Source organism: Lissotriton vulgaris, chromosome 3_1 (assembly GCF_964263255.1).
Source record: "Lissotriton vulgaris chromosome 3_1, aLisVul1.2, whole genome shotgun sequence".
Classification (NCBI taxonomy): domain Eukaryota; kingdom Metazoa; phylum Chordata; class Amphibia; order Caudata; family Salamandridae; genus Lissotriton; species Lissotriton vulgaris.
This window is the reverse complement of record NC_141689.1, coordinates 1,384,546,456-1,384,560,144: the sequence shown is the minus strand read 5'-3', so window position 1 is coordinate 1,384,560,144 and position 13,689 is coordinate 1,384,546,456.

Sequence of the window (13,689 nt, the reverse complement as noted above, 5' to 3'; positions counted from 1 at the left end):
ACAGCCACCACAGTCCTCCTCTTGGTTCCTTTTACAGGTTTTTGTTGGCTTCAATGCTCTACGGGTCTTCCTTATTGCAACAGGGGAGCTATTGGGGCGGTTAGTTTAAGTTGTTGCTTTCTGCCCTCTAGATCCCAATTTAGATTTAACTGTACTGGGGTCCTGCTCCAAAGATATAGAGGAAACTGAGATATTCGGTGTTACTGGATCAGTAAGAGGAGATTGTCTCAATCAGTCTAGCGGCATATCCTGGTTTTGAACCGGAAGAGCTATGGGAAGAGAGAAATCCTGCCATGCGAATTAAAAGGCTCCACAGATAACCTGCGCTCTATTAAAATGATTTCATTACTAAGAACAGATTCAGCCCTCGTTAGAAAGGCGTCTATAGTTCCTACCACGCTTTTCCCTGGAATTAATTTCCGCCTACTCATTTTTTTTTACTGAATTATGGGCGTTTTAGGGATTATTTAGTCAGCTCCCTGTTACAGTGCAAACTCGCTGATGAAAGTAGGGCAACTAGTACAATATTATATAGTGTACAATAAGAAAGAGAAAAAAATTACATTAATCAATACAATTCACAATTTAAAAATATTTCTCAAGACTGTAATCGAAAACTTATACTGTTATGTTTGGCATCACAATTGAGCAATTGATCACATCAAGGACTTTAAAGTGCGCTATGCAAATAAAGAAGCTCTATCTCCTGTAACAATATTGTCCTCAATTTTAAAGTTTGTATAGTCAATATGGGCCACAAGTACTAAGGTATACGTGTAGTCAATCGCCCCTGGGCCATATCACCATCTCAAGATAAAAAGAAGTAGTTCCCAAAGCTGACAGTACCTGCACGCCCGTCCCCACAAGCAGAAGAAAAGGGGGGTGACCATGCCCTGCCTCTTCCTGGCGATGACGGGCGCAGAAGGGTCCGCCCTTGGCCCGGGCTTCGTAGGCATGTGAGACGCACGCCGACCCGCGCCGCGGGGGTCGAGGCAGCGCTTTATAGCACGATCACCAAACCTCCCCCCAGCGCCAGCCTTTGTTAATCAGGGCGCTGTAGTGTACCCCGGGACTGCGAGTTCCACCAGGGTATAGTGGGGGCAGCCGGGGCCCAAAAACTACCTCCCAGTCAGCAGGGGCAGCAGGGGCATGCACAGGAGCCCAAAGCCCAGTGGAGAGAGGCAGGAGCTGGGAGAATTGCAAAGCCTGCTGAGCGCTAATCTCCTAGTGTGATTCCTTTTTGCCTCATGCACACTTTGGAGAACATCCTAGAGGCCTTGTTGATGATTTGGTCCAATTTGTGAACTGAAGGAAAACAATAGGTAACATGGAATCGTTTTTTTTGTCAATACTTTCCACCATTACATTACAATGATGCATTTAAGAGGTATATTTTTTACTTAAATTATTTAAGCATGGCAATCATCAAAGACAATATCAGAACCTAGTGTGCTCAATTTCATGTCTCCAACCATGTGCTTACTAAGTCTTCTCTTAATGCCTATTATGATGTCAATGCTGAACAGATGCCACCTCTAGCATTTTCTGAACAAGCTTAGACCACCCCCTTTGATTCTCATCTAGGTGATCACAAAGGATGACAATATTGCCGGCAGAAGAAGTGTAGTACACAGTCACCCTTGTGTGGCCACCCAGCAGAGATTAACAACTGCTTCTTTTCCTTTAATTAGGCTAGGTAACAATAGTTACTTTAGTTTCTAATTATTTTGAATGGATGACTAGTATCCTTCCACTACTTATATTTGGGAACACATTTTTATTAATTTGCTTTCTATGACAGTGCATGTGTCTTGTTGCTTCTCCCCCTCTCCTCTGTATGCTCCTTCCATGGTCACATCCCCACCTTCTGTGTTCTCTCCTTGTTGCTGTCACATCCCCCTGTTCACACATGGCTTCCCCAAACCTCTTTCCAACTCTGCTTTTTAGGTCAGAGCCTTCCAGACAGCAGAGCTGTCTGATTAGCTAAGGACTTGTTGGGGACATGCCGAAAGCTTCCCTATGAATGTATTTCACCCATTGCCTACCATTGGCTGTGTGGTTTGTAACTCCCATTTGCTTGCTTTCTATTTGCTAGCTTTATTTGTTTTAGTCTGTCCAGCTTGAATTTGTACTTACCGTGAAGCACAGACTAATCACTGTATTCTTCCATGAGTTCTTATCTTCTGTAAACAGGCCTTTAAATCTTGTTCTAATCTTGTCAATCAATCAATGAATTTATAACTTTATTTGGTTGTTAAAACAAAACAACCATAAAACTACAAATAAAATCACAAATAGGAATACCACATATAAAATTCATCATAAAATATAATCAATTCAACACTTTTCAGGATATAATAGATTTCCGAAATCTAAAAACATATTTAAAAAACGCTGAAAAAGATGCGACAGTTAAAATATTGCCCAATCTCTGAACAGCTAAAAAAGCTGGGTGACAACAATTTATTTCCATGATCTTCAATACGGGAACAATCCATCTTCGCCTAGGTGTCGAATAAAATTTACAAAAGAAAAGAATATGAATGTCTGATTGTTCAGACAGTTCATCTCAAGGGCATTTAAGAAAAACTTTCGACCAATTATTCATGTTAGGGAAGCTAAGTGACCTGAATAATATATTTAATCTAAAACGAGTTAGTAAAAACCTCTCGTAGTCGCTCATTTGTACCTTAACATACGGCTGCATTTTAGTTGTGGTTGTTATCAGTTGATGTGCAACCACTGTTTGTTTCGACATTTCTGTAGTGGTTCTATGCTCTTCCAAATAGCTCATACACTTTTCCTTCAGGGCTTTTCTGGAGATAACGGACAAAGAGGAAGGATCGTCATAGTAACCTACCAGGCCTAGGTCAGTGAGAAACATCCTTCATCACATCCCTCAAGATGGAGCGGTTTAATTCACATTCTTCAGTGGTCCAGGCCCTATGCCATAACAGAACCGGTGCAAACTTTATAGTGTCTTCTAGGTATGGTTCCCCAAGCTCATTGTGGCAAACATATGTAGGAACACTATCTGGAACAGCTAAAAGGTATTTCATGAAGCTGTTTTCCACCACCTGCAGTGATTTCACGTTAGCATATCCCCACAGACCAGCGCCATATGTTGCGATTGCTACACAGGTCGCTCTATACACTATTAGCATCTCCCCTATAGGTTTTCTGCCCATCCTTTTACTAAAACGTTTTAGGGCCATTATTGATTTGCAAAACAGTAACCTTCTTGACTTAATTGCATTATTCCATAGACCAGTGTGGTCGAATAAAACACCAAGGTATGGAAAGGTTGGAGTAAAATCAACAGGACTAGAAGCGATAAAAATTTACCTTCCTCTTTCTGGCTGCCCCAAGGCCACAAGCCATATTAAAGGTCTTTGAGCAATTTATCTTTAAGTCCAGACTGGTCATGAATTCTGTAAAGGAAGTGACTATGCTTTGCATGGCCATCGGTGTACTGGCCATCAGGACGGCGTCGTCGGCGTACAACAACGCTGGGACTGACCTTTTACCCACTATTGGCATGTCCCTGCACCCCTCTAGCAATATCCTCTCCACATCATTGATGTAAAGTCTATAGAGAAATGGGGCAAGGACACAGCCTTGCCGCACTCCCCTACCAATGGCAAATGAATCTGTGCATTCGCCATGCTACCTATGCCTAACTCTAGCGGATGCCCCAGAATAAAGTTCACTGAGAAAGTGGACTATCGGTTTCTCTACTCCTAATTTCACGAGGATCAGCCATAGTTTACTGTGGGTGACGAAGTCAAAGGCTGACGTTAAGTCAACGAAAGTTAAAAACATGCAGCCACCCTCCTCTTCAGTGTATTTTTCAATAAGGACATGCAAATTCAGGCACTGATCTATAGTACTCAGCCCTTTCCTAAAACCATATTGAAGGTCGCTAATTATCATATGTTCGTCAGCCCAGGTTTGAAGTCTGTTTAAAATCACACAACCAAAAATCTTAATAGTAGAGTCTAATCTTGTCACATTTGCTGTGCATTCAAAGACAGGGGTCAAATATCAGGCTCAGTCTTCTGAAGGAGCTTGGCGCTTTTGACTTCAAAATGGGAGGATTTATGGGACAATCTTGTTGTGAAAGGAAAGGCTTTTTTCTTGCACATGAAAAAATGTTAATGTCAGTAAATGAACTGTGCAGATATTTCAGAATATATCAGAATTAGGAAAGCTCAAATGAAGATCATTTATTGTACAAGTCTGAAGTGTGCTCCAAACAAATATTTTAATACGGTCAAAACAAATCAATACACTAGCTGTTGACATTTCTATACATTGTTGTTTGTGCGCGGTATACTTTTATCAGTACAACTGTATGTCTGTGCAAATGTAATGGCCATTTAAATTAAAAGTGTGTTGTCTGTAATAGTAGTGCTCTACCACACTATGCATACTCCATACTACTCCACTCCACTCTACACCACTGCACTTTATCAACAACACTTTACTCCACTCTTGTGCCACCCCACTCTATGCCACTACAAACCACTCTATGACACGCCACTCCATTCTATGACACTTGATACTCAACGCTACAATATGCCACTCCACTTTACAACCCTCCACTCACTCTATGCCACCCTACTCCACTCCACTCTATGCCACTCTACTCTGTGCCACTCTACAACACTTATTGCTCTCTATAACACGCCACTCCACTCTATGCCCCTCCACTCTAAGACACACTATGATACACCACTCTACAACATGCCACTCCACTTTACGCTAAGGCAAGCCACTCCACTCCACATCACTCCAATCCACTCTACGACATGCCACTCTCCTCTCTGCCACTCCACTCTACACCACTCCACTCTATGCTACTCTGCAGCATGTCACTCTACTCTACATGCCCCTCCACTCTACCCTCCCACTCTATGTCCCTCCACTCTATGCCCCTTCACCCTACGCCACTTCACTCTACGAGACAACACTCTATGACACTCTACTCGACTCTATGACGCGACACTCTACAACACTATACTACATGGCACTCTATGCCACTCTACTCCAATATGTGCCATTCCACTCTATGACACTTTACTGCACCATATTTTATGCCACTCTACTCCACTCCACTCTACAACACTCCGCTCTATTCTATGACACTGTACTCCACTCTACTACACTCTATGCCACTCAACTCTATGACACTCTACTCCACTCTAAAACACTATACACCACTCAATGACACTCCACTGTACAACATTCTACTTCACTCTATGCCTATACACTCCATGCCTATCTACTCTACTCCACTCCAGTGTACTCCCTCCACGCGACTCCACACAAAGCCACTCTATGCCACACCACGCCACAGCCACACTACTCCACTTCATGCCTCTCCGTGCCTATCTAAGCCACTCAGTGACACTTCACTATACTCCACTTTATGCTACTCCTCAAGACCACAATCTACTCCACTCTACTCCACAACACTCTAATATACTGTGTGCAACTCCCTCTATGCCACTACATGCAACTTTACTCCACTTTATGCCACTTCACTGTACTCTACGACACTCTACTGCACTCTACATCACTCCAATCTACTAAATTCTATGCCACTTCGCTCAATGACACTTTGCTTCACTCTACAACACTCCACTCCACTCTACACCACTCCACTCCACTGTATGACACTCTACTCCATTCTGTGCCCCTCCACAATAATCCACTCTACTCTACTCTCTCTGCGGCAGTCCATGACACTCCAACCCACTCTATGTAACTCCACTCTACAAAACCCTATGCAACTTGACTCTACACCACTGTATCCAACTCCACAACCCTCCACTCCAGTGTATGTCCCTCCACTCTACAACATTCTACTCAACTCTATGCCACTCAACTCTACGACACTCTATTTCACTCAAATCTACTCTATGCAACTACCTCTATGCCACTCCACACCACTTTACTCCACTCCACTCTATACCACTCAACTGTACTTCATTCCTCTCTACTCCATGACACACTACTCCACTCTTCTACATTACTTCACTCTCCACCATGCCACTTAATGCAACCCTACTCTAGGACACTCTAAGTCATTCCATCCTATCAACACTAGACGCCCCCTCACCTCTATGCCCCTCATCTCTACACCACTCCACTTCACTCTGCATCACTACACTCTCCACCACTCTTTACGACACCACACCACTCCACTCTACACCACTCTACTCCACTCTACTTCAGTCTTCTCAACTCTACCCTACTCATATCCACAACAATCTACTCCATAACACCCTACTCCCTCCACTCCTCTCCACAGCCCTCCACGCTACGCCACTCCACAACACTCTCTGCCAATCCACTCTACGACACTCTACAACGCTCAACTCCAAGCATGCTCCTCTACACCACTAACCTTTAGCCATGCTGAATAGCATCCACTTTGGTGTACTACTTGCAGGTAAATGCTGTTGGGTGGTGAGGGGGGGGCGGGTGAGGCGGGGTGGTGGGTAGTGGAGTCTGACATACGACAGCACTTTCAAAACAATCTAAATAAATAAATAAAAACACTTTCCTTATGTTCGCCGCATCACAGACTTCAGCGATGCAACAAGCTCAAGGGAAGTGTTTTTATTTATTTATTTGGTTAGTTTTTCAAAGTGCCTTCGTATGTCATACTCCACTACCCCCACCCCCACCACGCCTTACCGCCCCACAGCATTTACCTATGCGAGCCACGGCTGACTACCTGGCTAAAACACATTGGCAAAGGGGACACCTATTGACTTTGTCAATGCTTGTTTTAAATACCACCACAAGCTTCTGGGCTCCTCTGTTGCTCCCCCGCTTCTCCATGCTGTCTGCCATACGGCAGCAGCCTGGATTTGCTTATTCCACACCTTGGGACTCCTTGATAATCCCCACTTCCTCCCTATTCTTTTTATAAACAAAAATATAGTGTTTTAAAAAAAAAATAATGAAGCGCCCCAAAGGCAAAAAAGGCATATTGTGCATTTCACTGAAAAACGTGGAAGGCACTACACTGTGCCTGCAACTTGGTGCAGTGAAATGTTGGGGGTAGCATGGGTACCCCCCCCTCCCCCCAGTGCATCCTCATATCCCCCCAACACAATGGGGGCCCAAAACCAAACTCCGCATGCTTTTCAATGGTGGTTGCACCGCCGCGGAAAGGCTGGCTGGAGATCTCATCATAATCTAGCGGACAGTGCTTGCTAGGCACCGCCACCATTTTATGGATGCAGACCGTTCTAGGGCACTTGTGACGATTGCCTGGGGCGGTTCAGTTGTGAACGGGCTTTGCCTCCGCTGGGGTTGTGGTCTGGATCCCACAGCCATCGTAATCTGGCAGTGGGAGAATCACGGTCCACGCCGGCCTGATGGTGGTGGTCCTTCCGCCATTGTAATGAGCCCCATAGTGCTAACCAGATCTTATTTATCCTACTCCACTTCTTACCTGCGCTCCTATGTAGATGTCAGTTGGATGACAGCACTGGTTGTTGTACTTTGGCATAGATGTTTTCATTCTCATGGTCCAGTGCTGTTCATCTAACCTGAAATTCCACACGGAATGGTAAAGGTAGAGCGTAGAAGCAGGGACTGACAAGAGGCGGAACGAAAAAGACTGAATGGAGGCAGTAGGGCTTGGGAAAGAGATCAGGGTGCTTGGGAGATGGAAGGACATAGTCCCTTTGACATACATGAGGTAAGCTGCGCTAGCATTCTCCTTGGATCCTATTCTATCAAAGTTGTCATTCTGAAAAGATACTTGCTCCACGCTGCCAAACTGCATATATCTGTAACCTAGTTATGACACTGTCGAATCTCCACACATGAATTTTCATTCTTTCATCTGCATATTCAGAAATTCTCCGGAGTGGCATGAAATCTGAAGCAGATGGCCAAGCCAAGCTCAATACATAAAAGAACTCAATCAGGAACAATCCGCGGAAGCTGTTTGTTGTCAAGGGAGTCTCCTTTTGAAAGGCAATCACATCTTGAAATGACAAACACTGGTTTTCGCTCGCATACCACCGAAGGAGCAGTACCTGGCGCGCTGAGCACGGATGCCCGGCGACATTCAGGCATGCACTCCCGAATTCAAATGCTCATTTCAATTGCCTGAAATACACTCAAAGTGTTCTCGTCTAGTTCATCTGGGGACCCGGCAGTGATTGACAGGAAAATATGTTTTTGTGATGTCTCTTAAAAGTACTTCTTGTGAAATTGCAGAGGCAGCTTCAGGAACAAAAGCAATCAGCTTATTTGTAATGAAGTTTTCGACTAGTTTATAGATTAAGATGCAGTGGTGTGGAGCGGCTTTAAATGGCTCCTCCTGTACATGTTACTTTTTAGGTTGTTTATATGGTTACTACTTCTTTCCTTCCCTGTGTTCTAACTTTTTTAATAAACTGGGGATTTCGAATGTACTACTGATATGCTCCATGACAAAATTTAACAGAATAATTCACTGAGTGCAGCATATTAATGTTGAAGATCTTATTACAAATGTAGATCTTACTCACATACGAATGATTTAAATATAACACACAATTTTGTGCAACCATGATTTATTCCGCTCAATATTTCATACATGTATTCATTTAGGAAGTGCGTGCACATATATTCAAATGTTGCAGTGCACTCTAACTGCTGTGTTAACTTAGCCTAACCAAAGGCCCTAAGCTTCTGAGTTTCAATGTTTAACTTTCAAATGAGAGTGCCTTTATTTGATTGTTCCTGTTGTAGATACAAGGCATCTTTAGTTAGAACCAGGCATTGCTTGTTTGTCTAGTCTAGTAATAACTTTATTTCGATACAGTACGTATCATAAAAAGCAGTACAACATCAATTAAAAACAGTACAGAATATACAATATAGTACTTTAGGATTCGAAGAATAAAAGCGATAAAAACAAGTGTGCAGATAATAATATCCTTTTCCATATATACACCAGCTTGAAATTCGGTTTTATCAAGGGACACTTTACTGGAGCAGCAACATCCTTGAGGTTCTTAAGCGCCAAGCCCAACCTAAGAATTTCGCCATGCAACATGCAAAAAACGGACGTGCATCTGAGCGCAATATACGTAGGGCTTCAACATGTGACCTTGTTCCCAAAGTCTTACACAAGGGCTTTAGCCATTTCGATCTTGGCGCTGCATAAATTTTACACTCAAACAAAAAGTGGGCGACAGACTCAACCTTTGTGACACAGAACGGGCAGTAAGGAAGCGTTTGGAGCAGAGGGTTCCAAGAGGAAGTAAACAGTCCTAAAGGGAGCACACCCACCCTAAATTTAAAATACAGCGATCTGTCTCCAGACTTATGAATTTGGTCCAGATAGGGTTCCCTATAAGGTAACTCCTTAACTAGCAAGAACTGGACGACAGATTTACAGTGGTTGGGGTTGGACATTCGCTTATTATCTACCCAGAGCCAATACACCTTCTTAAGTAGCTGCTTGGGAGGTGCAGTTTTGTTGACCCAGGCATCTCCCAAACCCAGCTCATAGAGCAGGAGTTTGACTTCCCTCAACCAGGGTACCTTATTACAACCTGGAAGCGACAGAAGATCTCTTAAGGCATCAGCATAGCTACAGAGTTCAGGGACATTCCATATCCGAGACCAGAGTAGCAAGGGACGCAATTTTGCTTGCTCACAGATTGGACGTGTGCCTGTATCTAACAAGAGAGGGATTGTAGGGGTACTGTGGGGTAGCCTCATCAGGTCTTTATGAAAGTTGTTTTCGAGGTGAGCCAGGGTATCAACTCTCTGCAAACCCCACAGTTCAGCCCCGTACAGGGCTGCGCTCACAACCCTTGCTCTATAGATATCAATCAGTGCCCCAATTGGTTTTAGAGATGAGGCTCGCTGTTCTTTAAGCAAGGCTCCAGTAGCCCTTTTGTGAGTCAGGAATACCTTCTGGTGGTGTGCTTTCCAGGTCATGGTATCGCTGAGACGTATTCCTAAGTAGTCGAATTCTTTGACTCTTTCCAGAGGGATAGAGTCTAAGACAGGAGGAGTAACGGATTTCTTGGGGGGGTTGAGGACAAGGAATTTTGTCTTGCCTATGTTTATTGCAAGTCCCTTGGAGTCGCAGAAGGATTTAAAGGAAGTGAGCAGTTTCTGGATGCCCGCTGGTGATTTGGATATCAGAAGGGTGTCGTCCGCAAACAGGAGCGTGGGAACTTTTATGCCGGCCAGGGTAGGTGCATCTGCAGGATGTTGTAGCAGGTGCTCCACCACTCCGTTGACATAAAGAGAGAACAGAGTGGGGGCGAGCACGCATCCCTGGCGGACGCCCCTGTCTACTGGGATTCGAGATGTTTTTTCTCCCTGGACACCCCATCTGATCTGGGCGAAATTATCCTCATGGAATTTTCTGAGCAGGGACAGCAGGTAGGGGGGTAAGCCTAGACCATCGAGGACATTCCAAAGTAGTGCCCGTGGGACCAGGTCGAAGGCAGTACGCAAGTCAATAAAGACTAAATACAAACTGCCCCCTCCCAGCACCACTACTTTCCAGTATAGCATTAGGAGACGGAATGTCTGCTCGATGGTGCCTGTCCCTGATCTAAATCCTGCCTGGAAGTCAGACAGAATCTTTTCCTCGTCGATCCACTGCAAAATCCTGCCCAGTACCACCTTTCCTGCCACCTTTTGGGTTGAATCCAGCAAACTGATGGGGCGATAATTGGCTGGATCATCCCTGCTGCCTTTCTTAAAGATTGGCACTACTTCAGCGCCTCTCCAAGAGTCAGGAAAGGAGCCTCCCAGTAGAACCTCGTTTAAGAGTGTGGCAATTAATCTGCCCCATACTGCTGGGTGGGACTTCAGCAGGTCACCAGGAATCCCGTCGGGACCTGGAGCCTTGTTGGAAACAATACCTCCAATTGCCCTTTCGACTTCCTGAGTGGTAAAAGGGTCGTCGATGACTAGAGGAATAGTTGTTGGGCAGATCATGGAGCCTTGAGAAGGAGTTTCCCCCGGTGTAACAGAGTATAATTTGGAGAAATGGGCAAACCAGACATCGCCGGGAATGTTGCAGGTTAACTGCTGATCAATGGGCTTGTTTCTTGCTCTCAAGAGATCCCAGAACCCCTTTGAGTCCTTCCTATTACTTGCCTCAGTTAGCTCCCGCCAAAAGTGATTTTCATGAATCTCCTTCGCCTCAGTCACCGCTTTTTTATAAGATTTCCTTGCGGAACTGATAGTCGCTGGGTCCCTATTTTTTACTGCAGAGATGAGCTCCCTCTTCGCAGCTCTACATTTGGCAGAGTACCATTTATCTTTAGCCTTAGGGACACTATTAGCAGCAGTCCTGACCTTAGGTTGAGGGATAACAAACAGCTCGCTCAGCACTGCTATGGTCTCTGTAAATAAAGGTAACACGTTTAGGCTGGATAAGCATAGGACATCAAGCTGGGACTCCACCACAGACAGAATGGCCCCAGCTTGCATCAGTCTACCCTCGTCTGCTTTGACTTTAGCCCACTTCAAGCGCCTGCTACAGTTTGTCGGTGCAACATTATAGGATGATTTCCAGATATGAAGGGGCTTATCCTGTTTCTTTGTCTGCCACGGGGAAGTAAGGGTTAGAGAGAGGGGGTTGTGGTCGCTGTCAGTAGACACAATAACCTCCATGTCTTTATGGAGAGGCCAAAGATTGTAATTCAGCATGATGAAATCAATTCTGGAGGTGTGGCCCGTCCTGTTGTAAGTATGGGCACCTCCAGGATCCGATTTGGAACGACCATTCGTCAAGCGCAAATTGTGCTCCATGCAAAGTGCATTTATGTCTATCGCACTTTGCGTCCATTTTGGGATTGGATCGAGAGTCAATATCGGAATTCCTCTTTTTGTGTCCTCATCGAAAGATTCCAAAATGTCCTCCTTTGCCAATGGTTCGAAACAGCAGTTGAAATCGCCTGCAAGGAGAACATAGGAGTCAATTTTGCAAACAGCCAGGTCGTTACTTAGGCCTGTCGATGGTAAATTTGATGACCCATTCCTGGCGCCTCTCAGGTAAAGGTTAAAAACCTCTAACGTCCTCCCCCCTTCGCAGTGGATTGAGATTCTCTGTAGGTCAGGAGATTTAGTGGGCCTAGAACTTACTTTTAGGCCCAAAGCAATGCTGACCCATATTAAAAGGTCTCCCGACGGACGGCCCTTAGATCCACTTTGCTGAAGAGCTGGAACAAAGTAGGTTGCAAAGCCTACCCTATGTTTTGGTTCCTGAGTCCATGTTTCTTGCAGGATACAGATGTTATAAGGCTCAAGAAACGCATTCCATTCTGGATTATCAAGGTTGCGGACAAGCCCTGCCACATTCCAGCTTACAATCTTTAACAGTGGTGCCTCTATAGGAGAATGAACAGCGGAGTGGGCAGGTTCGAATGTGGAAAACACAGCCTCTGAAGGAAGACTATCTAGGGGCTCGTTTTGAAGGATGTTAGAGGTCATAGTATCCTCCAACGCATAGTTTAGCGCTGGCATGGCTTGGGTTGGAGGCATAGGTGAAGTATGTGAGGGAGCCAACTGGACCTCCCTACCACCTGGGCAAAAAACACCTGGAGTCAGATCGGCTGGAACTACCTTGCTCGTAGTTATCGGCCCACCCTCCCGGGATGGGCTGCTTGGTGTTCTGGCCAGGTCAGAAGGGAGGTCGATAACTAGGGAATCCCTACCACCACAAGGAAAATCAGGGGGCCCTTCAGCTTCCAGTGGTTGTTCATTCCTCAGTGTATGGAAACCCAGGACCCTGGGGAGTCAGTCTACTTCCTCAAGGCCTCCAAATCTGTTTGAAGTAGGGAAACCATTCCAGTTTGAGTAGGGATCCACACGATTGTTAGGGCGGCTTCTCCTAGCTTGGTGGTTAACAAATGACCAGATGTTTAATTGGTTATATGTAGGGCGTGGAGGATAGAAAAAGGACAATGGCCTGGGGATGACAGAAGATCCTTCACTACAGGGCCACGAGCATATATGCTGCGTTGTGTGAGGATCGTCAAATGTTACAACTATACAATCCCCAGGGTTGCTCTTTCGCGTTGGCCCCACCCATGGAGTTCTACGCACCATCAAGACTCTACTTCTATGGCCATTGGGAATTGGTCTATTGACATTAAGCCAATGCATTATTTTATTTTTCAAGGACCAATGATTCTCATATTGGTCGTTACCAATCTGGGGAACACCCGTCAGGACAACCACAAAATCATTAGCCTCCGGTGGGAGGTCAATGTAACCCCCTCTAAAGTTGCTCTTGACTGGGGGATCCTGGGTAGGCTGGTAGCCCTTGTCACCGGGATGAATTTTGGGGGTGACTCCAGGTTTGGGATTTGCAGGGTGGTGTGAAGGGGCGCGTTTAGGGGCCTTGGGGTTTGTAACAGTTGAAATTTGATCCACAGGCACTGTCCTTGGTTTGGGGACCGGTCGAGTGGTAGGGATTATAGGGAGAGGTTGAGGGGCTTGTGGTGTTGGTACTAAAGGTACTATGTTAGTGCCAGGAACATCCTTATTCTCAAGACTTCTCAGGCCGAGAGTGGCAAGAGCAATAATGCTCTTTTCCATTTCGAGTAAATTATTTTCGATCTTTGAGAGTCTGAGGTCTAGAGGGGAGAGGAGTTTTTTTAAAGTTTCCCACACTAGATCAATGAATTCTCTATCGTT